The sequence below is a fragment of the Larus michahellis genome, chromosome 20, assembly GCF_964199755.1.
Source record: "Larus michahellis chromosome 20, bLarMic1.1, whole genome shotgun sequence".
Taxonomy (NCBI): Eukaryota; Metazoa; Chordata; class Aves; order Charadriiformes; family Laridae; genus Larus; species Larus michahellis.
The window spans coordinates 8,121,513-8,143,745 of record NC_133915.1 but is presented as its reverse complement, the minus strand read 5'-3'; the positions used below and the strand labels follow the sequence as shown (position 1 = coordinate 8,143,745).

The window sequence follows — 22,233 nt, the reverse complement described above, 5'->3', positions numbered from 1 at the left end:
CACGGGAGGCTCTTTCTTGTACAGCTCCTCTGTGCGCTGCTCCGGCTTATGCCAGGTCTAGATTTGGCCCCATGAATGGGAAACATCTGCAGGAAATGCTCTTTTTTCCCCTCCTGCAGCACTAGAAGTGCACAGGGTTGTGCAGTTCACTTCTGTGGAAATTTAGAGCTGGCTTGTGCAGGGCTGTGGACTCTGCTTGGTCCGAAGCAGGGAGAGTGGCTGATGGACGTTCACAGCTCCTTCCCGATGCCCCACTTTGCCGCATGGCTTTTGGGAGCTCAAAATAAGCTCCAGCCTGGAGGAGAGGCCCCTTCACCAAGCAGTACCGGGCGAACCAGGTCCCTGGTGGGATGCTCATGGACGTTCCCCGTGGATCAGCCTTTTCCGTGGTGCCAGAAGCCTTTCCAGTGACAGCGCGGTGCTGCAGCCACCGCTGAGGTCGGACCTGGCCGGGGCGGTGGGGCCCCCCAGGCAGTGGTCAGAAGGCAAAGCTGCCCATGGTTCACTGTGCAGGCCCAGAGGCCACTTGTTTCCCACGGGAGAGGCGCAGCCCAGGGCCCTGCTCCTTCCTCCCCGCCTGGATGCTGGAGCTGCTGACCGGGGCACGGGGTGCATCATCCCAGTGATCCCCGCTGCGGGGACGCAGGAGCGCTGCGTCTGCAGTGCAGAGAGGCACGGCCGTCTGCTAGTGCCTTTGGATATGTGTGTTTACACCAACCTGTCAGTTAATAGTGGCCTTGAAATAAGGCAAAAGCATCTCAAGCTGAGGAAGGGAAGGACCCGTTCAGTGAAGTTCACATTAGTTCCGCTCCCTGGAAAAGAAACAAAGCCCCAAGCCACAACCAGCACACTCGGAGCCTCTCGGTGACAGAATCCAGACCGCGTTTGTTTGGGAGCAGAAAACACACTGACAGGTTAAAACAAATATTACAAGAGGGAAACTACTCATCACAGGCTCTGAGTGCTGAAGGTTTCTTCCCACTGGTGAGAGCATCTTTCTTTCCTGGACCCCCAGGCCGGACAAGCATCTCTTTCCTGGACACCTTTTCCATGCATTGCAGGGTCAGCAGGGGCCGAGTACTTCCCAGCTGTGCGGGATCTGCCCTGCTGCAAGGATCTGGCCCAGCCACATCCTCTGAGCTCTGACCCAGGGCTACTTCTCTGGTCTTCCTCGCTAGCCAAGTCATGCCAGCCTCAGCTCTACTCTACCTGCAAATAAGGGTCACTGATGTGTGTCTCCAGTCAAACTTGGGTTTTTAGCTGCAGAGAGCAGCAAGTGAAGTGGTTTTCCTGCCCCCGTGTCCAGGGGCTGTGGCTGGAAAGGGCTCTGCTGTCCCAGTGAAAGCTGGGTGCGAGCTGAGGGAAAACAGATGGTTTTCAAGATCAAGCCCATCATGTGAATGAGAAGCCAAACTGCTGATGGATGGGGCAGTGTTTAGCTCAGGCGTGGAGCCAAGTGTAATGTTGTCCTTCCCAAACTGTAGGGTTGCTGATGACCAAGAACACAAGCCCTTGTTCAGGTCCAGAAGAGCCGGGCTATAAACAGCGCCTGCCCAAGCTGGAGTGTGCTGCATCTTTGCATTTCACTCTGCTGCAGCATCGTTTCACAGCATAGGCGTTTAATGTATATTTGCATTGTAGTTAAGTGGTAGCAGCTGGTGCTGGCCCGTTTGAGGGTGGTTTTAACTGCCCAGTTATGGCACCGTGGCTCAGTGTTGGCTGCTACACTGTGTGGGCTCCCCCCCACCAAAAAAAAGTCTGGGTTACGGGCCCACGGTGAGCTCTCAGGAGCAGCGCTGGGTAGTCTGATGGCAGCAGAGATAGGCCCCAATTTGTCTTCCTTTAGCCCGAGTCCCACTGCAGCCCCAGCCACCGGCAAAACACCCTCCTTGGCAGGGGAGTCAAGAGGTGGATGAAGGACAGTGCTGTCACCTCCCCGAGACTCAACTCTAGCGCTGGAGGCACATCCCGTTGACTTGGTTTCTGAGGTTGGAAGGACCAACGTGTCTCTGAAAGACCTGTCACCTCCTGGGATGGGATGCCTTTCTGCTCTTCAGTTTTGGAGGGCTAGCAAAACTTGATCTGGGAGCTGAGATGTGGCTTTCTAGAGGCTGCCACCACCTTGCTGTCCAGATGCAGCCTCCTGCACTTACAGGTGTTGGAGTTTACAGTTTCTGGTGGACTACACAAAGCGAAGGGAGCAGAAGGGGCCGTGTGGCTTTGGCAGCCTGTTGATGGGCATTGCAGGCTTTTGTGGGCCAGGGAAAAGGCCAACTGTGTCATGTCTGTTTGAAAAGGCTGAGAAAGGTGCTCGAAGATGCAAAAATAGGCACTGCAACCCCACAGACCCTTTTGCCTCCAGGCTGCTGAGCAGCAGGGGCGTTGCGGCACCAAGGCCCTGGCTTATGCTGTGGCCTTTAGGAACTGGGAAACTGCCCCCGTTTTGACAAACACCAGATATTGCATGTGGGATACACCATGCAGTGATGAATCCTTCACTCCTGCCTTGCTGCAGGAAGGCTACTGTGAAGGCAGAGAGACAGGAGGGTGACTCTAAGGAGAGAGGAGGAATGGTTTAATTCCGCGCAGAGCCTGGCTGTTTTCCCACTGCCCACATGCCAGAGCAATTAGTGGGCACAGGGCTGTTTTCAGCACATCCCTGGCTGTGGCAGAGCCCGCGAGAGACATGGGATGTTGATTGGGAGGGAGGTGCCTGAACGCTGATATAACTCATTTGCGAGAGTGAAGGGAGTTGCAGCAGGGCGTAGCGGGTCTGGCCGTTACGGTGGTGGAAGTGGAAACCCTGGGCTGAAATGGAGCTGCAGGGAGGCAGGGGTGGAGGGATCCAAGGCAGGCGGAGGACCGCATGCCCCGTCTGCCCCGGGAGCTCCCCGGTGCCTGTTGGCAGCCCCTGGTCCATCGCCCCGGCTCTGCTCGCAGGAGCGGCCGTGGCGGTGCGGGGCTCTCGCCTGCTGAAAGAGCCTCTCCCTCCGCGTGGGCAGAGGCTGTGCCCTGCCCGGGGCAGGCAGCCCGGCAGCAGTGCCTGTCCCTGCTCTCTGGTGAAGAGCCTGAATTTGGAGCCCTGAGCTGTGCGCCCTGGGAAAACATGACCTTCCCGAGGCTCTGGGTTGGCGGTGGGGTTGGGATTTGAGGAGGGGGCAGAAAGGCCGCTCTGCTGCCGCGCGTGGCCGTCCTCTGCGGTGACAGACGCCTGGATCAGGCGGCGGCGCAGAGCCAGGGCTTGTGCTTGCTCAGCAGTGCTTTCACCCCTCCCACCCCCCGTCTCAGAAAATCTGTAAGAGGAAATTGGATTTAAAATCGTTCTGCCTGGCTCCCGGGAGAAAGTCCAGGAGTGAAGGAGGGCCCAGGGAGGGGTCACTCATCACCAGCTCATTAAAGGCAGAAACCCAAAACCCTGGGGAGCGCCGTGCTCCGAGACAGCCCTCGGCAGCGGGTCATCTGCACAAACCCCGCTGCAGTTGCGGTTTGGCAGTTGAGAATGCACATTGTGCTATGCCCTGAAGCCATGTCCAAATCGGGACACTTTTATTATTTTTAGCATCGCTTACAAAGTATCTTCTACTTTCATCCTGTAGGACCCAATCCGAGGTGTTGTTTACTTTCGGAGATGGAAAGGCTTTGTTTCTGCAAGGTCTCTTGATGGAGCTGCGTAGTATTTTCCTTTGCATTTTTCATGTATAACTCGTTAGGTGAGTCATATAGAGAAAATGAGCTGTGTGCGTGGCCTGGGGGGAGGAATGTCCCTGGATGGGAATGGAGCGGGATGGTTGGGTGCAGCCCGTGCCAGAGGGGCCGTGTCCCGCTGCCCGCTCGGGCGGGGGGGATGCGCCAGGGAAGAGGCAGAGCATGGACACGGCAGGTCTCCCCCAGCATCCTTTCCTAGCAGTGCCAGCATCCTCCACCTGCAGGGATGCTGCCCTGGGGAGGCATCCCACTGAGCTGTCATCTCCGGTAAAGGATTTCCCCTTTTCACTGGTGAGCATCGCCCTCTTGCTCCGCCCCCGTGGTGCAGCTGCTTATTTTCCAAAAGGAAGAGGGATCCAGCCGTTTGCACCCCCAGAGCCACCCTGCATCCCTTCTCCCCACCGTCCCGATTTGCACATCAATGTCCTCTCCCTTGTGGGGTGAATTCAGAAAAGCCACATTTGCACTTGAATATCCAAATAACATATGGGCAGGCGGTGGATGTCTCAATCCATTTCCAAGGCTCACTACTGTAAGCACTTAACTTCACCCTTGCCCAGATGTGTGCGCGTTTTATGTGCTGTGCATAAAAAGGCAGAAATTGCACAGGGTGGAATGTGTTGGAATTGGCACTTTGGAAAATGCACACTCTGCTGGAATGTGCTAACATCCAGCTCGCACAGAAGGGCAATTAACTCTATTTATGTTCATGAGACTGAATCTAAAACTGGCTTCAGAAAGCAGCTCACTCACATTAAAGGGCTTTATAATCGTTATGCTAAAGCATTTCTTTTGAAAACATTTTCAGTTTCTTAAGCAGTTAGGATATTTATAAAATATGGCATCAATTACTACATATTTCTTTATTCACACTGATTATACAACCTATAATTATACTTAAGCCTCTTATTTGTATATCATGGCAGCATTAAGAAAAGCTCTGTGATTTGTCTGCATGTTATTCTTTCCAAATAGCGCAGAGGGCTGCGGTCCCTCCCCTCCTTTAGGGAATTAACGTGGTTGTGTTGCCCAAATAGCAGCACGCCAGGTGTCTGCTCCCCCCAGCCAGTCCCTGGCAGAGCGGGCGGGCTGAGGCTGACAATTTATCGTGACAGGTAACACTCGGCTGCGTGGTGTTTGGACTCGGAGCCCTGTGTTTACAGGCAGCTTCTCACAATCGTTTACTTGTGGGAAAACATTTTCCTGGATCCCTTTTGCTTGCTGTAAAACAGTCAGCATCGGAGTAATTAAACTCTCTCTCACAGCCCATCACTGATGAAGGTGGCGTGGACCCCGCTGCCGTTGTCTATGCGGAGCTGGGACCCTGCGCGGTCCCGGGGACTCTGCTCCCTTGGCACGGGGCTGCAAGGCAGCGACGGTGAAAGTGGCGTTGGTCATCGCTTTGAACCTCCTCGTTATAAGCGGCTGGAAGTGAAGGTCCTGCTCGAATTAGGAGAACGGACGGTGCCCTCTGGAAAGCATCACTGGCCTGGTTTGGAATACCTTGGCTCTTGTCTTATCTTCTGTTAGGGTTTCACTCAGTGTTGAAGTCTTACTGCTTGTACCTAATTCCCTCCTGGAAAACCCCTTATTATAGATGAGGCAGGTCCCCTGGCTGCTCCTGAGCCAGAGCCACCGATGGCACGAGTTCGTCTCTGGCATTTGGGGTGGCTTGCAGGGACCTGGGGAAAGAGCCGCTGCTGGGGGAGGGGAACGCCACGGCTCTTTGCGTCCCGCAGGTTCCCCACGCCACAGTGGAAAGAGCCTGGTTTGCCTGCACAGGCTGGGACTACGAGCCAGAGACCCCGGAGAGCGAGCTGTTTGTGAAGCAAACCCCGGGGCAGAGGGTCCCCGGGACCCAGCCCCAGCACGGAGCCCCGCTCCCAGGAGGCTGCTCTGTGACAGCCTTGCTGAAGCCGGTGGCTGTCAAAGCCCGAGGCTTTGCAGCTCGCACCATGGGGTCCTTGCCGGGTAGGACATAAAGTGTGGGGCAGCGGGGAAAATACCTGCTCAAGGATTGAGAGCGTGTATATTAAAGGAAACTGCCTAGAAATAGCGACGAGCTTTTTCTGAGAGGTGCAAAGAAGCCGTCATGTGAGGGGAAAGTCTGGATAATAATTATATGAACCATGCCCCATAAATTACACTAATAAATCTGCTGAGGTCCTTAGCTTGTTTCGAAAACTATGGGAGCAAGTTGGTGTTTAATCAGATGTCAAACCGAGCTCTGTCTGGGATGACCGAAAGGTGCGGCAAGACGCAGCAGATGCTGTCTTCATTCAGAGTGTGGGATCAGACCAGACAGATTTCTTTGCTCGGGTGGACACCAGTGGGAATCTGTCTCTGTAGATGCTACACGCTGTCACGCTGTTCTGGTTAAGCTGGTACCGCGGCGCACGAGCACATTAATGCCTTTTAAGGGATTTTAAGGTAAGGGTCCTCCTTGTGGAAAGGAGGCAAAGAAATGTCCGCTTGCCCTACCTCAGTTCTTGCCAGTTTTTCCTGTGCACGTGCGTGGCTCTGTAGGGGTTAAGAGAGCAGAGCACCGAGCTGTCAGTGCATAAAGAAACCCCCTTGCAGTGGATGAGGCAAAGAAACCCCCTCGCAGTGGATGGGGCGTGCACACAGCTCTCCTTGTTACGCTTGACAGATGTGCAACAATAGACAATGAGTCAAAGTGGGGAGCCAGAAAAGAGTCAGGGAAAAGCTGCTGGGAGTTACTGGTGTGGCTGGGAGAGCAAACCCTTCCTATAACAGAGCATTGTTCTCCTGGATATAAATCTCAGCTGAAATATGAACGCCAGGCTTCCAAGGACTCCCCAAAGCTGGAATGTGCATCATCGATAACCAAACCCAACGTGCCCTGTGCAGAATCCTATTTATCACCTTTCTGCTGAGGCGTGAAAGCCCTTCCCTGCAAGGCTGGGATGACAGACTGGCTTCCCACCGGTGGTAAAGTCAGGGTCAAGCAATGGGAAGGGCGGAGGAGGAGGTCGTGTGCTTTTCTTGGTGGAAGCAATGGCCGGGACGTGTGCCTGCAGCTCACCAAGGCCCTGACAAGCACGTCCTACACAAAGCTGTGCGTCAGAGCTCGGCTACGTTCACCAGATACTGAGCGTATGGTATGGGGACAGGAGTGTGTCGTCTCTGGAAGCACGGTGCAGCATCACCCCTGAGCCTTCAGTGGAGGGTCTGCCCTTTATCTTGGCTGTACGGAGGAGCTGTGCCCAGCTCCATTTCTGCTAAGCGCTTCCTCCCTCTCCATCGAGGAGCCAGTGCCTCATCTTGCTGTGAGCGCAGCTTTCGCATGGTCTTTGTCACCTCCACGGCACAGGGGTATTTCTGTACTCAGCCAGGACAGTGAAACCCACCTCCACTTGGATAGTGGTGTCGGCTGAGAAAAGAATGGCAGAGAAAAGCACACAAGGTGCTACCCCAAGGCACGGCGCACCCTCCTCGCTTTAGCTGAGGAGGAATTCCCATTTAGTCCCAGCGCAGCTCCTGCAGCGTATGGCTGGAGGTGACTGAATAACGAACCCGGTGAGAACGGGCACTGTCTCCGCTCCTCCCGTCAGGCAGGGAGCAGCTCTGCGTCGTGCTTCTGCTCCCAGGTGGCTGGTGAAAGTTTTCCGCGGGTCAGCCCCGCGCTGCGGCTGTTTACAGCCGGCGGCAGAGTGACCGTTCCCAGGTGGCAGTCTGGAATTCGTTCTGTGCTGGCAAGTTATAAGCTATTGTTTCTCTCCTCGACAGAACGGCTGTGCGAGTCCCAGCACAGCATGGGCTGTGGATTTTCTTGTTCTGTTTATGACTGTAAAGTTCTGCATTGTTTCTGCTGACCTCTGTGCTCGAAATACTTCTCCACTCTTGGGAAACTGGTGCTCGCCTTCTCAGAAAATTTGCAAGATCAAGAAGGCTGTACAACGGGTGACCTGAAACCCAGTTTCGGTTTTTTTCACCCTACTTTTCTTCAGTGGTCCTTCTGTTCCACGCAGTGGTGAAATAGTAAGTTTGATAAGGGATGTATAATAGGAGCAGACAGATCGGTCCGACTGAGAACTTGAGTCGCTTCCAAAAGCCCTATGGTATGTTTCCCAGGCCCCATCTGATCCTTGAAGCTCCTCATTCTCTGTGACTGCACCTTCTTCGTCATTTATGGTCATCCTGTCTTACCCGGGGCTTCTCCCAAGTGCCCTTTTACCGCTCTTTTGGCTCCTGCTGTGCGTGTTTGGTACAGGCTGAGATGCTTCTGGGAAGGAGAAGGGCATCCCCCGCTTACCCAGGCCCGCAGAAAAATGCCCTTCCCCACCTGAGTGAGGTCCTTGCTCCCGCAGGAGCTTCATTCTGGCTGGGAGCACAGAGGTCCTGCTCTTTGATAAGCATCTCATAATACCTGAACTGTTTCCTCAAAGTAAAAGGGACTTAATAGCAGGACACTTGTATCATTCTTGTGCAAACATCAGATTACAGTCTAGAAACCAAATTGTCTGCAATTACATGACTGAATTAAAGGGAAGATGGACAGCAGCATGTAAAATATGAACAAGGTTCATTGTTTGCCTGCAGATATTAAAATTTCTTCAGTTCAGTCTCAGAACAGCACTGTTGTGTATTCCAGAGTGGTACAAAATTTGATCTGCTCCCGCTTTCAGCTTTGGAATGGAGTCCAAAATTAATTCCCGGCGTATCATCTTGCTTTATGAATAAGAGGAGCTGCTCCTTGCAGTGCCTGTGCTGAGAAAAAGCAGGTGGGAATGCTGCTGGAGCTGCACGCCAGGACTGAGAGTGATCCTGGAGCTGGGAGCCGCTTCTCCCAGCCTGGCAGGGTGCTGGCTGGGGGCAGGTGCTGGGTTGTGGATGCAGCTGGTAAACTGCAGGAAAGCAGGATGCCCCAAACCCTCTGGTTTATACTTGACCCTCAAAAATGCAGTTTTCCCCTGTTTAAGGCCTGTAGGTGGAGGAATTCTTTAACAGCAGGACAGCGACTCGGGTCCCTTGTGCGGCTGGGACCCCTGGCGCCCCTGGCTCCCCCAGACCCCGCTGCAGAGACCCGCTAAAGGGCTTAAGCACCGAGGCCGGGACCTCGGGTCGCGGCTCCGTCCCCGGGCCGGGTCCCCTGCGAGGCTGCGCCGGGCCCCGCGGCGGCACCTGGGGCTGAGGCCGGCCCCGATGCAGCGGCTCTTCCCGACTCCCGAGGCTGCAGCTCCGAGGAGCCGCGGAGATTTTCCAGGTTTACCTCTTTCTTTAGGCTTTGGTGCCTCCTGCTGACAGGTCCGACAGCGGCGCGTCCCGGCGCTGCCGGGATTTTTGGGGTGCTGCTGGCGCAGCTCTGCCCCCCGGGAGGTGGGGGACACCCCCCCTGCTCTGGCTGAGCTCTGGGGCTCAGAAATCCTTCTCTCCTCAGCTTGCAGCCTTTTAAATTTTTTTTTTATTATTATTTTTAGTTGCAGCTCTTGAGAGAATCTCTGCAAGAATTCATTTGCCCTAAATACTGATTTATTTTTTTATTTTAAGAATAATTCAAAATGCTAGGAGCAGCTCTTTGCATGTCCTCTGCCCAGATAATAACATGTAAAATCATTTGTGCTGGGAGTGTTGTGGTGAGAAATTGCTTCTGAATTTTGTACGTCTCCTGTTTTGCAGTATCAGGTGCAGCAGTCAAAAGCTTCCATTCCGGTCCAATTAGGATGGTGCCTCTTTACGGCATAACCAATCTGGACATACAAGCTGCTGCTTTATTCATTTTGCTAATTACTTGTGGCTGTTAAAGCTTTTCCTAGGTTAAAAAAAAAGAAAAAGGTAAATCTCAATCTACAGAAAATTCAGAAATTGATAGCAGTCTCTATGCTGGAAGGAATGGAGATGAGAAGACTTTTGATTTGTAATTTGTGGTCTAATAAACCAATTAGGAAGGAACAAAAAATAATGAAAGCTTCGCTGGCTGTTTTTAACATCTAACAGACCATCCAAGTTGGTTAATTTTTGCTGTGTGGCTTTAAATGCTGATTGCCTGGTGAGTGCAGCCCTCCCCATGGGCAGCCGGAGGGGGGACAGGGCTGGGTGAAAGGAGGGATGAGGGGCGGTGGCCTCTGCCTGGTGTGATGTCCCGGGCCCTGCCCCAAGGAGCTGGATGCTCAGTGGGTGTCTGCCCCGTGCCGTGACAGAACGCGCGGCGATGGGAGCCCAGGGCTGGGAATGGGGCTGGTGCCCCTGAGTCTGTGAACCCCCGTCCCGCGGGGGCTCTGGCAGCAGCCTCCACGGTCGCTGTGCCCGTGCCGTGACGGGCAGGGGATGTCACGGTCCATGCCCAAGGCCACCACGCTGCTGTGGCTGCCATCCCGCCACAGCCGGCGTCTTTGGACGGGTCTCCAGCACATCCTCACCCAGTAAAGCCTGACGCGTAGCTGGGCAACATGCTGGAGCATCCCTGCTCCTCCGACATCCCGTGGGGCAGCCACCAGCCCAGACAAGGAAAAAAGCTCATCGTGTGGGTATAGTACATCGAATTATAAGACCCTGTGAAAAAGGGAGGGCAGCCCCTGAGACGTGCTGTGATTTTGATCCTTATTTAGCATCATGTGGTGTTTCTCCTCACCCCATCTCCGATACAAATGTGCTCTTCATCTCCTTGGTGGAGAGCAGGCTATCGTACCAAAAGTCATTAAGTTATGGGGCCTGCAGCAAGGCTTAATGACAATTTAAATTAGGAACCTGAGTTGTGGCATGGTAACACTAGAGCGGATGCTATAATCAGGAAGGCAGAGGTTTCCCTGTGACCTTTTATTTTTAAAGTGTTTTAAATGGCCCGGTCTCGTCTGCAAAGCTCCCTCCCTCCGGTAGAAGTTTCTCTCTAATGTGGGTCGTGCCTCTGCTCTTTGCAGGTGGCTCAGTACAGAATCTGCATTTTGTTTTTTCAAAGTTAAAGTGTCTTTGAAATACGATTTTGCATCTATCGCAGAATGTAATAAAAAGACTTTAAAGAGCTGCTGACGCCTCGTGGAAAACTGAAAAACATTCTGTTGAGAAACAATTCTGCCGGGCTGTCTTATCTGCTGTTCCCTTTGCTCATTTTTGATAGCAAGGGGCACTATAAATATACATAGTTATACATAAAAATGAGAAACCTTGGCAACCAAAGAGAAGGTTATGTGTCTTCTCGTGATCATTCACTATGGGCAGGAGGGTGAGGGGAGACAGGGTTCATCAGTTGGCGTTTCACCTTTACTGCCACCGGCCTCCTGCTGAGTGTTGGACTCAAAGGGAGTCATCTACCAGAGGGTTATTTTTTCCTAGAGGTATTTGTTAACCCTCTAAAAATAGTGGCAGTGGTTTCTGAGGCGCTCTGACACAGTTGGCAGCGGAACAGAAGTGAAGTGACGCTCCGGAGGCAGAGGACAGGAGCCGCCGTATGGCGATGGGGACCGAGCCCCGTGGGGATGTGTCACCGCTCCCTGGGGACGGCAGGAGCGATACGGCTGCGGGATGGCTGTGGGCGGCTGCCCCTTGTGCTCGCTCGCCTTGACCCCGAGCAGCGCAGCTTTCCCAGGCTGCCTCGTCCCTCCCCAGCATCGCCCCGGCTGCTCTGACCCGGCGGTGTCACCAGAGGTGACAGACTTCTCCGTGCCGACATCCAAACCCCACGGCAGTTCCTTTAACCTGAGCTGCAGGTCCTCAGGTATTGCCGTGTGGAACTGATAGAATTGTTATTGCTGTAAATTAGACCCGACAACGGGCAGGATCTCTGCCGCAAGGAGTGACTTGTGCTGTTTCCAAATGACTGGGCAAAATAACTCGCCTGATCCCCTCCCTTCCGATAGCTCTTGCACAGAAATGCTGTTTCAGAAGCCGGCGGGGTCTGCTGGGGGGTGCTTGCCCCCAGCACAGGGGATGCAACAACTCTCTCCTGGAGCCGGGGCAGCTTGGGAAGCCTGGGGACCTGCACATCGACACTTCCAGTGCTGCGGTTGCTGAACTGAGTGCTCCTTGGCTGTTCAGTTTTCCAGTAATTTTCCCAGGCAAATTATGCACCTGCCATGGCCTCAGGAGAAAATATTTTTTTTGCTGTAGCCATCAACCGTTCAGAAAATAGAGAGTTATTTTGGCTCCAAAATACTATACTCCCCTCCAACGCTGCATCTTGTTCATGCTGTTATAAAATAGGAAAACTTAAAATGCAGAAGGTGGACTGAAACTACCAAACTACCATCAGGTGTTGCAAGATGCGCTTTCCTATTATTAGCTTTTTTTTTTTTTTTTGGTAAAGTAAGAGCCCTTCTACAGAAATTCTTGTGTGCGCTATTGGCAAGTCATGTGGAAAAGGAATGTTTGGACAAAGGACAATGGGTTTTACGGTGGAACGTGAGCAGCCGAGTAACGGTGCGGGGACCCGTCCTGCTGCAGCCCGGGGAGTGCAGGCATGTGGAAAACGCTCCTTTTCAGCAGGACAAAGCAAGCAGTTGCCTGGTAAATAAGGCAAGCCAATTTAAAATCCAGGGTTAATTGGGAAGCTGATACGAAGCAGGTTCTTCTGTACGCTCAGGAGGAGTGGTACAAATCACAGATAATGTTTACGTGGGAATGCAGCTCTGTGAGATGCCACCCAAACCTGACAGGATTCCTTTTAGTAACTCGGAGTGGGTATGGTTTCCAGATGTGTCTTATTTAATATTAAGAAATACCTTTTTTTGTTTGTTTGTTTTTTTTTGCTTTGGTGCACTTGTGACTTGATATTCCTTGGAATTATGAAATGACGTAGGGGTGTGCTCTGCAGAGAGCAATCCAGCCATGCGCTGGGTGAGTGGGCTCAGACATCTGCACAGTATCATTCCCCTGTCACCAACTGAAGTTGGTATAATTAGAGAAGTCATTAATCCTTGCTCAGCAGTGCTAGAAACTATTTATAGCAAGGCAGACAAACAGTACCCTGCACGTTGGGCTAGGGTGGGTATGGAAATGGCTCCTGGTGCCGTGTGTATTGTGGGGCCCCAACCAGAGAAAGGGATTTGCTGCTGGGAGGGAAATTCCCTTTTTGGCCAAGTGCAGACAGATGCAAACTGTCTTCTCTGACCGAGGTGTTGCCCTCTGGACTTGCCACAGGGGATCGCTTTGGACATGCCCTGCAGGCTGTCACCATCCTGGGTCCTGTCCTGCCCCTTTCCATGGGACCCTCTGCCACGGGCACTGACGAGCAGCCAACGCAGGGCATGGGGCTGGGGCAGGTCTCAGCCAAGGAACAATAACGCCTTGACTCAGCTCTCCTTTTCCTCGGTGTTCCTGGGGAAAGGCACGGAACCCAATCAAAACGGCCCTTCTGATAAATTAGCAGTGACAAACAGTAGCTGACAGCCCGTTGTTAATACTCACGCCTTGGGACTGGGCTGGCTGTTTGCTGATACGTGTTCATCTCTTGTCCGTGGAGCTGGAGAGCCCCGGTCTACTGGTTTCAACAGTGCTAGACAGCAGCAAGCACCCTTGGCAACTGGTACGCAGAAGGCAAACTGGGTAAATGCTTGAGCCTGCCTGGGGAGGATGATGGAGCAAGTGTTCCGGTGGCTGCTTGTAAAGCCGAATTGCTGTGCCACAGTGACGGGGGTCCTGCGAGCCTTGTTTGGTGTTGGGACAACCCCAATACTGGTAACCCAGTGACAGCGGGGCCCTTGGGGCAGGGCAGTGCATGCGGAGCTGGTGTCAGGTTTTGCACGGAGGGGTCTGGGGGCAGAGCCCCGTGCTGCGACGTGCTCCGTCCCCAGCCGGGCTGAGCAAGCTCTGCCAGTCCGTGCTGGGGTGATCCTCCAGCAGCGCTGCAGCCCGTGTAGGGTGACCAGTTCCAGGGTAACTGGGATCCATGTAAGCAATTAGCAGCCTGCCTTCCCTCTCCTGAGCTCCCAGGTGCAACCAGGACAACCAGCACCGGCGTGTGTGCTGTCTGCTGGGCTCATGTGGGTGCCTGTCCAGCTGGTCTGCATCTCCCATCCCCGTGGGCCCTCCTGGCAGATTGCTGGTAGCCACTGGCCGGATTTCCCCCAGCCCAGCTGCTCCTTGGGCCGGCAGAGCTCAGCAGGGGAGATCAGAGCGGGGAGCGCAAGGTGGGCGCGCACCTCTATGTCTGTGCTCGGGGCTGGCAGCCGGTGCCCAGCTTGTGGCCACCGTCTCCTCACGCCTGGTCTCAGCCATCAGGGAGTTCTCAGGATGCTTTTGGCAGGTAAGGGTTGTTACTCACCTCTCCTCCCACACAGGGACTCCTGCGACAGCCGTATCGGTGTTATCACTCTCTAACTCCAGATTAATGCTAGCGGTGTGGGCAGAGAGATTGCTCCCCGTGTCTCTAAGCCAGAGGAAAAACTGGGGCGTTAGCAATGCTTAGAGAGCTCCAGGCCAAGCAAGGCTGTTGTTTACAGGCTTCCAAGATGCAGCTCAGCCTGGGCTAAGGGCCACGTTTTCCCTGTGCAAGAGCCAACCTCTCTGCCACGCTTTACGCTCCGGGGGGCCCGTCTCCGCTGTCTCCCGGCGCCTGGGCTCTGCCCTCTGTGCCAGACCCCGGCTGCCCGCTCCATGGCTCCCTGCGCGAGGGCTACTCTGCTGTCAGAGGGGGTGGGAGAAACAACAAACCTCCCGGAGCAGGGAGACGAGCGTGCAGTGAAGAACTGCTGGATGTTAACTAGTGCGTGAGGAGCCCGCAGGACTGGCGCGGGGGCAGCGCTTGCTGGGAAGCCGAGTGTCGCAGGCAGCGGTGGGTGCTGGCGAGGCGCTGGGGACCCTGCGATGCCGTGGTGGGGTCAATTGAGGTGGCAGCGATCAGAGAAACGCTCCCGTTGTCAACTTAAACACTTGACTGGGTTTTGCCTACTGAGGCACAAATTGCATGTCTGTGCGCTGGCAGTCAGGCGTCAGGGTAACCACAGGGGAAATATGCTTCTGTCTGGCCTCGCTGCGTCTTCCAGGCTTTGCTGTGAGGATTTCTCAGAAGGAAGCGTAAAATTGCTTTAGCCTCTGCGATGAGTGGACCAAGCCTCCCCGTCCTCAGGGGGAGGACTGAAATCCCTTGCCGCCGGCAGTGGCTCCCCTCGGGTCCAGCGGCAGGAGGTGGGACAGGACCTGTTGGAAACGTGGCCACCGCCGCTCTGTAATTGCGGGAAGTCCCCAGTGCCGGCTTTGGCTGACAAAAGCAGCGCTGAGGCCCTGCGCTGCGCCTATGGTTTGCCTGGATGATAAAAGGTGACCTCGGAAATTGCATTTCCAAACATCTTCCCCTATCTGCGAGCGATGGCATTGTTCCCAGTGTTTCAGGCTGGGACTGCCTGGGGCTCTTTGTTTAAGCTCCCTGGGTGCTGCGATTCTTATGCACGGAGCTAAAGATGCTCTGCCAGAGCCTGAGATCCTGGAAGGCGGCTACAGTTCAGCCTTTTGTTATCCCGAGGATTAAAAGCTGCAGTTGAGGATGAGCTAACGATATCAAAGTAACCTATCTAGGGACATCCCGCGGGCTTGTTTAACAGTGTGATGGAGCCAGGGTCAGCTGCTGGTTCAGGCTGTTTCAAACACCACGAGCTGGCAGAAGGGCCCACGAACCTCGGAGAAGAGGCACGTACTCCTTTAAACACGCTTCGGAAACTTCGTTTTGCAAAAAAACCCTGCTGCTGCCTGCTCTAATTTCACCACTGAATGTCAGGAAAGGAGAAGTCTAGAGGGCGTCAAACCTCAGAAGAGAATCTGAGCCGTCACCATCTCAAAGGAGGGGGACTGCTGGGCACCGGAGGGTGGGCTCCTCGCGGGGAGTGTGGGCTCCTCGCTGCACCTCAGGCAAAGCTGGGGAGATGCTGAGGCGGCTGCGGAGCTGCAGGGCAGAAAGAGCCTCGTGTGGGGCAAGCGTAAAGCATCTGGTCAAGGCACAGCCCCTTCTGGTGGGAACTGGAGGGGCTTCTCTGGAGAGCCTGAGTGCGCTGGTCTTGGAGCCCCTGGGATGCCAAACAGCATCTTCTCCCAGGGCAGCTCCTCTGCTGCTGACGGAGAGGGGCAATAGCGGCAGCACAATTAGGGTAACATTTTGCCCTGCTTTAGCTCGGCAGGCTGGCCTTGCTAAAAGAACGGCCTCACACTGCCTGCGCGTGGCTGTGGGGTTTGTCAACCCCGATACGAAGCTTTGCTCCAGCCTGTCTCTCCTTTCTCCAGATACATGGAGCTGCTGCCACTCCCTGAGCCAGCGCTGCTCCGTGCTCTGCATCCATCTGCAATCTCTGCTCCTATCGGGAATGGGAATTAGGGTGGCAGCAGAGCTGGAGGCTGCTCTGGCGACTGCGGCAGCATCACCTGTGCTGGTGGCACAGCAGGGATGGGGAGCGCCAGCAGCTTTGTGTGTCCCCGTCTCACCGGAATGGAGGACCCCGTTCAGGCAGAGGTTGCTCCAAGGATGTCTCATAGACACCGCGTGGGTGGCTGTGCCTTTGCCTATGGTTTCCTCTCCTCTTTGCTCCCCTGTGTTTGCCAGATCAGAAAACGGAGCGTGGATGGCACAGTACAGCCCAAGGGAGGGAAGGGAAAGAGCGAGTGCCAAGAGGAACACCAGATGTTGCTGCATTGCACCATAGACCGTCATCTATCCTCTCTCCGGAATTTGCTCTGAATCCACAAGCTGACATTCAATTAGTGGCATTTCAAGGGAGGGCCTGGAACGATGCTCTTTGCTGTCCCCTGGGCAGCGTGGCATTCACCATGTGACAACTGTTTTACTGGAATGAGATAAAAAGTAGACTTTTCAAGTACAAAATGCAGGTACTTCCAGCCATTCCCCGCTCTGTCTGACAGGGTGACCTGCCCGTAGCTAGTCCTGGTTGCCATGTGCGTGGCCAGATTTCGACGTGTCCTTTGCCGTGCTCTAATGTGCCAGCACCAAGCTGTGAACGCAGACGGGAGCTGGGCCTGCCTGTGCCTTGCGAAAAACCCAAGTATTAATTCTACTTTGCTTGTTTCCCTTCCACCTAGTCTTTGCCATGCCCCTTGACCTGCGCAGTGACTGCTAATTAAGAAAATGGCTTTGAAGACAGCAGGTTTCTCTTTTTCCTCCCTTGGGGATAGGGGGGTACGCTGAGCTTTTACATCCAGGGCAGATCAATAGTCCTGCAGGGTTTGGCTCTCATTTATCCTCCGGCCGCATCGTGCCACAAGTTACGCTTCCAGACTTGCCATAGTGCTAATGTGTGGTCGTAGCACAAAGGGAAACCGAAGCGATGGCGTGTTCTCCGGGACAGCAAAGCAACACGGAGCTGTGCTTACAGCTGTGACACAACCCTGTTTATTTCTGGAGGTTTTTATAATTATTCACTGGGCTACGTCGTGCCTCAGGAACTGGGGGTTGCAGCAAAGCACTAGATTAATAGCGGACAGTCAGACCCAGGGTTTCATGGGGGAAAACCTGGTTTCTGTTTGTGGCAGGTCGCAGGTCTCTCCCGGCGCTGGCAGCACAGCGATGGGCGCCTGCTCGCGGTGCTGCGGGGACACGGGGCTGCGCATCACCCTCCCGCACGCGGACTGAGGAGGAAGGTGAAGGGTGTGGGTTTTTGTGGATGCCTCGGGTCGTACCTCGCCCTTCTCTGAGGCCTTTGCCTTTGTGTTGTCCACCTCCAGTGCTGCAGAGGTTGCTGCGGGACGCCAGGTAATTACACCAGTCTGGAAGCATGCAATGCCACGTAAACGCCAAGCATTCGTTAAGTATGCTCTAGGCTGGGCCAGCACCGCCACGTTTGACATGCCTAAGCAAGCGAGAGCGTTTGGATGAGTGACTGGTTCCTGTGTCTTGGGTGCGCTCATGTGGAGAGGAGCCCACCCGGGGAGAGGCGTTCCTGTTGCCAGCGCGGGCGGATGCCAGCAGGAAGCCTCTGGGCATCAGGGCAGGTGTGTTTAATCATCCTCGCTCCTGGCCCCGCTCCGGCGCGTGTGCGGGTCCGCGCTGCCCTGGGGCGGCGGGTGCCGCAGTGCTGCGGCCGCATGTGGCGTGATGGCGGCTCCGCCAGCGCCGCTGCGGGGCCTGGCTCCCTGCGTGCCCTGCTGCGTGTGCCAATTAACCGCCCTCCAGAAAACACAGCAGTATTTAATTGGTGGCTGAAAAATATTTTGCTGAACAGCCCCGCGGGGTGATGGTTACCGTACCGTGTGCTCACTGTGGACGGGGCACAGCTCGGCCTTTGGGAGGACGCGGGGCTGGTGGAAGAGGCAAGTTAACCAATGTGGCTGCCCGCCAGAGTCAAATTAGAGAGAAATAGATTTGTTTTCTTTCTGGAAGGGAAAAACATATAGTGTTCCCATAACAATACAAGGAATCTGAAATATTTCATAGCCATAATGTGTGCGAGAGGAGGGGTAAGCTTCCTCTGGGTGAGGAGGTTGGATGGGAAATTCAATTATTCACTCGGCTGCGGGGCTGTCGGCGCCTTACCTGCAGGCGAAGGGGGGTTTGTGCCTCCCTCTCGAGGCAGAGGGTGACCGATGCCCTGTGCGGGTTGGGATGTGTAGCGGGGGCTGTGCGTGCTGTGGTCCCGGGCAGGCCCCCGGCAGCGAGGGCACGAGGTGTGAGAGCAAAGACGTCTGCCAGACAGCACCCACCGATGGGAACGGGGTGGAACCCGGGCTGACCGGGCTGCTCTGAGGGGGAAAAATGCCCGTGGTGGCTCAGGCAGTGCGGTGGGCATCTGGCTCGGGGTGCGTAAAGAGCTGCCGAGGGCCTGCGGGCTGTGCAGGGCTGGGCTGTGCACGCCGGCAAGCGATGTCCCCATGCTGGTGGCACACCTGGAGAGCCTGGCCCAAGGTGTCGGACAGGCTGTTTCTGTCCCAGCCTGGCAGCTCTGCTCATCCATCTTGGCCTCCTGCTTCCTGGAGGCACCGGGCGATGCCACGCAGCCCCGCCAGAGCCTCTCCCGGGGGGAAACGGCCCCATTTGTTCTCGGCTTTGTTCCGTGGCTGTGGTAACCTCTCCGTCTTCGGAGAATAAGATGTTAAAGAGCTTTTGAAAATGATCAAACCCTTCAGCTTCACTGCTGTGATTAATCAATCACAGCTGCTGCTTTGCAGCTCCTTGTTTTGATGCGTTTCAGTGTTCCAAAGTTAGCCCAGCTCAGGGCCAGTAAACGCATTCCTGAGCCCTGGCAGGGTGCTGGGATGGAGCAAAAGCTGTTTTCTGGCTTTGTTCAAAACCAAGGCTGCCCAAGTCTGTCAGGGAGAGCCATGGGGCAGCTGGTTTGTTTGGCACAAAGGAGGGCAGTAATGAATTACTCATTCTCGCCCTTGTTTCCTGCAAAAAAGAGTTCTGCTTGGAGGCGTTTTGTCTGGGGAGCCTCGTGTGGCCCCCCTGGGCTCTACCGTGCTGGCACACCAAGTCGTCAGCGCGGGGATGCTGCCAGGCTCTCGGGGAGCCTTTGGGGCTTTGCAGCCCAGGGAGGGATCGGTTCCTGCCCCCGCTGTGGTAATCATGGAATCATAGAATCGCCTGGGTTGGGAGGGACCTTGCAGATCACCGAGTCCAACCATCCACCTGACACTGACAAAACCCGTCACTGAGCCGTATTGCTAAGCACCGCATCTACCCGTCTTTTCAATGCCTCCAGGGATGGGGGCTCCACCACTTCCCTGGGCAGCCTGTTCCAATGTTTAATAACCCTCCGAGTGCCCCCAAAGCTGTCGCTGGCACGGAGCTTCCTCCAGCAACGGTGCGGTGCGTGGGGAACAGGCAGCGTCCCGAAACGCTCCTTGGGCCACGGAGCCACAGGCGAACGCGGAGACAGGCAGCTAGTGCTCTGCAACGGAGGGGGTGAGCGTGCTCCATGGGCAGAGGGTGCACCTTGGAAAATTTTAAAGGAGTTATTGATTTGTAAGTTATTTCCAACATCTCTTGTGCTGATGCTGCCATTACAAGGGAGCACGGGATGCTCCTGAGAATTACATAATCCTAAAAACAAAAATAATTGAGGAAGAGATTTAAGAAATATAGAAATGTCTCTTCCCTGGGTGGCAGCTGCATCATTGCGAATATTGTCTGATGTGCCCTTCTTAGCACTGAAGTATCTGAGGCTCCAGGTGGCAGCTCTAAGGAGTGTGTGTCAATTTTGGAGGCTTAGATGCACGGCTTAAATGCTCCTTAGCAGTTACTTTTTTTTACGGCTAAAGAGCCAAGTGGGATCATGAAGCATCACAGCTCAGATAGTTTGTAAAACTGTTGTCAAGCAGATTAAGCTGGAAATGGAAAAATTGCTGGTGAAGTCTTTTCTCTTCTTTGTATGTTTGTGTGATAGAGGGTGATTTAAAGTCCATTTCACCACCCAGGTGAGGCTCCAGATACCGGTAGCAAAAGTGCAGCAGGGTGTCTCAGCCAGCTACTTTGCGCAAACAAAATCCCCGGACTGTCTGCAAAGTATATTTAATAGAAACAAATCAGACTAAACAGACTCACTTCTTAAAGGCGCTCCAGACACCCCCTTAGTGACCGTCTGCCGGAGCTGAGCTGTAAGTGCCGGGAGGCCCAGGGTACCATCAGATTCTGCTGTCACTGTGTTACGTACGCAGCATACGCTTTCCAATAAGGTGTAATGCTTAAGATGCAGCATTTTTCTCAAGCTCTGGCAAAGGTGATACCTAGAGAGCAGAGCTCTTTCGTGAGAAAAGGGGGAGGCCTGTAACCGCTTTGATTAGCCAAATGTTCAGAAGGGGAATGAAACGCGCTTGGTTTTACCTGGGTTTGGAAGTGAGGGCATTCCACATCTCAGCATGCAAGATGAGTGTCCCCCAGTTCCTCCAGGGTGCAACCCCCTGTTGCCTTGGGCTGCAAAGACCTTAGAGACAGACACCTCCCCTCCCCTGCAGAGACCCAGCGCCCTCGTCCCGGCTGGTCTATGGGAGCTGATAGAGGTGGAGCAGAGCAGATTAACAGCCTTTCTCCTTGTCTGCATGTGCAGCACAGGCTGGAAATGTCCCCTCACGAGGCTTGGAGCACAACCTCTCTCCGCTCCATCACATCCCCGTTTCTGCCCGAACTTGTAAGGCTCCTGTGCTGGTGCCTGCCAGCGCAGCAGGGCTGGGACAGACACCCTCGCGGTACCGAGCTGGCCCCCGCCCTCCTTATTTTGCGATGAGCAGAAAGGAGGGCAGTGAGATGACATTGCCTCTAAAGTTTTGCGTTGGCAGAGGGAAGGTGTACGGGGTTGTGCTCGCCTACACCCTGGTTTTCAGGACATTCAGTCTGAACTCTGAAGTGGCTTTTACCCTGGAGGGTACTGTGCATGAAAAACAAGCAGAGTCCACTCTTTTTCTAGATTTGGCTGTCACTGGATGTCAGAGTGGGGAGATTGGTGTGGTTAAAGCCTGTCTGTGCATTACAGACTCCTGGGCGTGTGTGTGGGGCTGCATTAGGGACTGTCTACTCATTGCGTATGGTTTGCAGGGGTCTGCATCCCCCTGATTTTTCCTTCCCCTGTTTATTGCCTTGCCCTCCTCTGCTCTGCCCTGGCCTTGGGCGCTTGTTCCTTGCCTTCTGCATCCCATCAGCCCCGCCTAAGGCAGGCCTTGACTACCCTGCGGCTGGAGGTGAACCCGTCCCATTCCCTTTGGAATCTGCTACCCTCTGGCCCCTGCTTGGAGAAAGCTGTTCCTGCCCCTCATCCCTGCGCGGGGGGCTTGGCCCTGCTGTCCCCCTGTGCTGTGTGCGGCGGGCGCCTGCAGCGCGAGGCGCATTCCCTCCATAAACCCAGGGTCTTAAAATAAGTGCGTCATCTGCAAAAGTGTGAATCTGGAAGTAAATCTGTTCCCCCTGGAGCCTGTGATATCCTTCACAGCCTCTGCCCTGCAAATCGGATTTGGGGCATCCTCATCTTTCACAGAGAGGAAAATCCCTCCCGGTGCTGCGGTTCGGGCTGTGCCGGGCAGCCGTGCCCTGCCCGAGCCCGGGGGCTGCCCGGGGCGGTGGGAACCGCTGCCGGGGCAGCTCCGGCCGGCGGCGGGAGCGGGATGCGGAGGGACCGGTGCATCCTTGCGGAGCGCGGCGGAGCCAATCGCTGCTGCCAGGGGTGGAGCTGGAGCGACGGCCCGGACCCGCCCGGCGCCTTCCCCGCGCAGTCGGGCCGGGCTGCGGGAGGAGCCGGTGCGGGGAGCGGAGCCCGGCGCCCGCCGCCTTCCCGGGCAGCATCGCCGGAGCGGAGCAGCGCGGCCGCCCCCGCCGCCTCAGCCCCGCCCGCCGCACCGAGGTACCCACCGGCCGGTCCGCGCCCCGCCGGGTCTGATGGTTAGAGTTGGAGGAAAGTTTGACGGGGAATTGGGGGTGTTGGATGTGGGAGGGGATCTGGTAGGATCGCAGGGATCGGCTGCCGGGGTGGTTTTGGTACGCTGGAGCGGTGTTTGTACCACCGGGGATGGTGCTGGTACCGCCGGGGCGGTTTTGGTACCAGCGGCGCTGCTGCGGAGAGGCAGCCCGTGCTCGGGGGTCTGGCCCGGCACCCCCTGTGCCACCCCCAGACCCGCAGCCGGAGGTTGGAGGTGGCCAGCATAAGCTGTGCC

General features: G+C 55.2%; 1 protein-coding gene across 3 annotated transcripts in view; it reads left to right on the top strand.

Moving 5' to 3' along the window:
* ZMAT4 (zinc finger matrin-type 4) overlaps positions 1 to 22,233 on the top strand; it is a 99,488-nt gene that overhangs the window by 13,928 nt on the left and 63,327 nt on the right. For 2 of the 3 annotated variants that reach the window (XR_012584312.1, XM_074563926.1), the window contains exon 1: positions 21,795 to 21,923. The exons of the other annotated variant lie outside the window; for it this stretch is intronic. The gene's annotated coding sequence lies outside the window, so the exon portion shown is untranslated. Of the gene's footprint in view, positions 1 to 21,794; positions 21,924 to 22,233 lie in introns of those variants that run through there. 3 annotated transcript variants of the gene reach the window in all.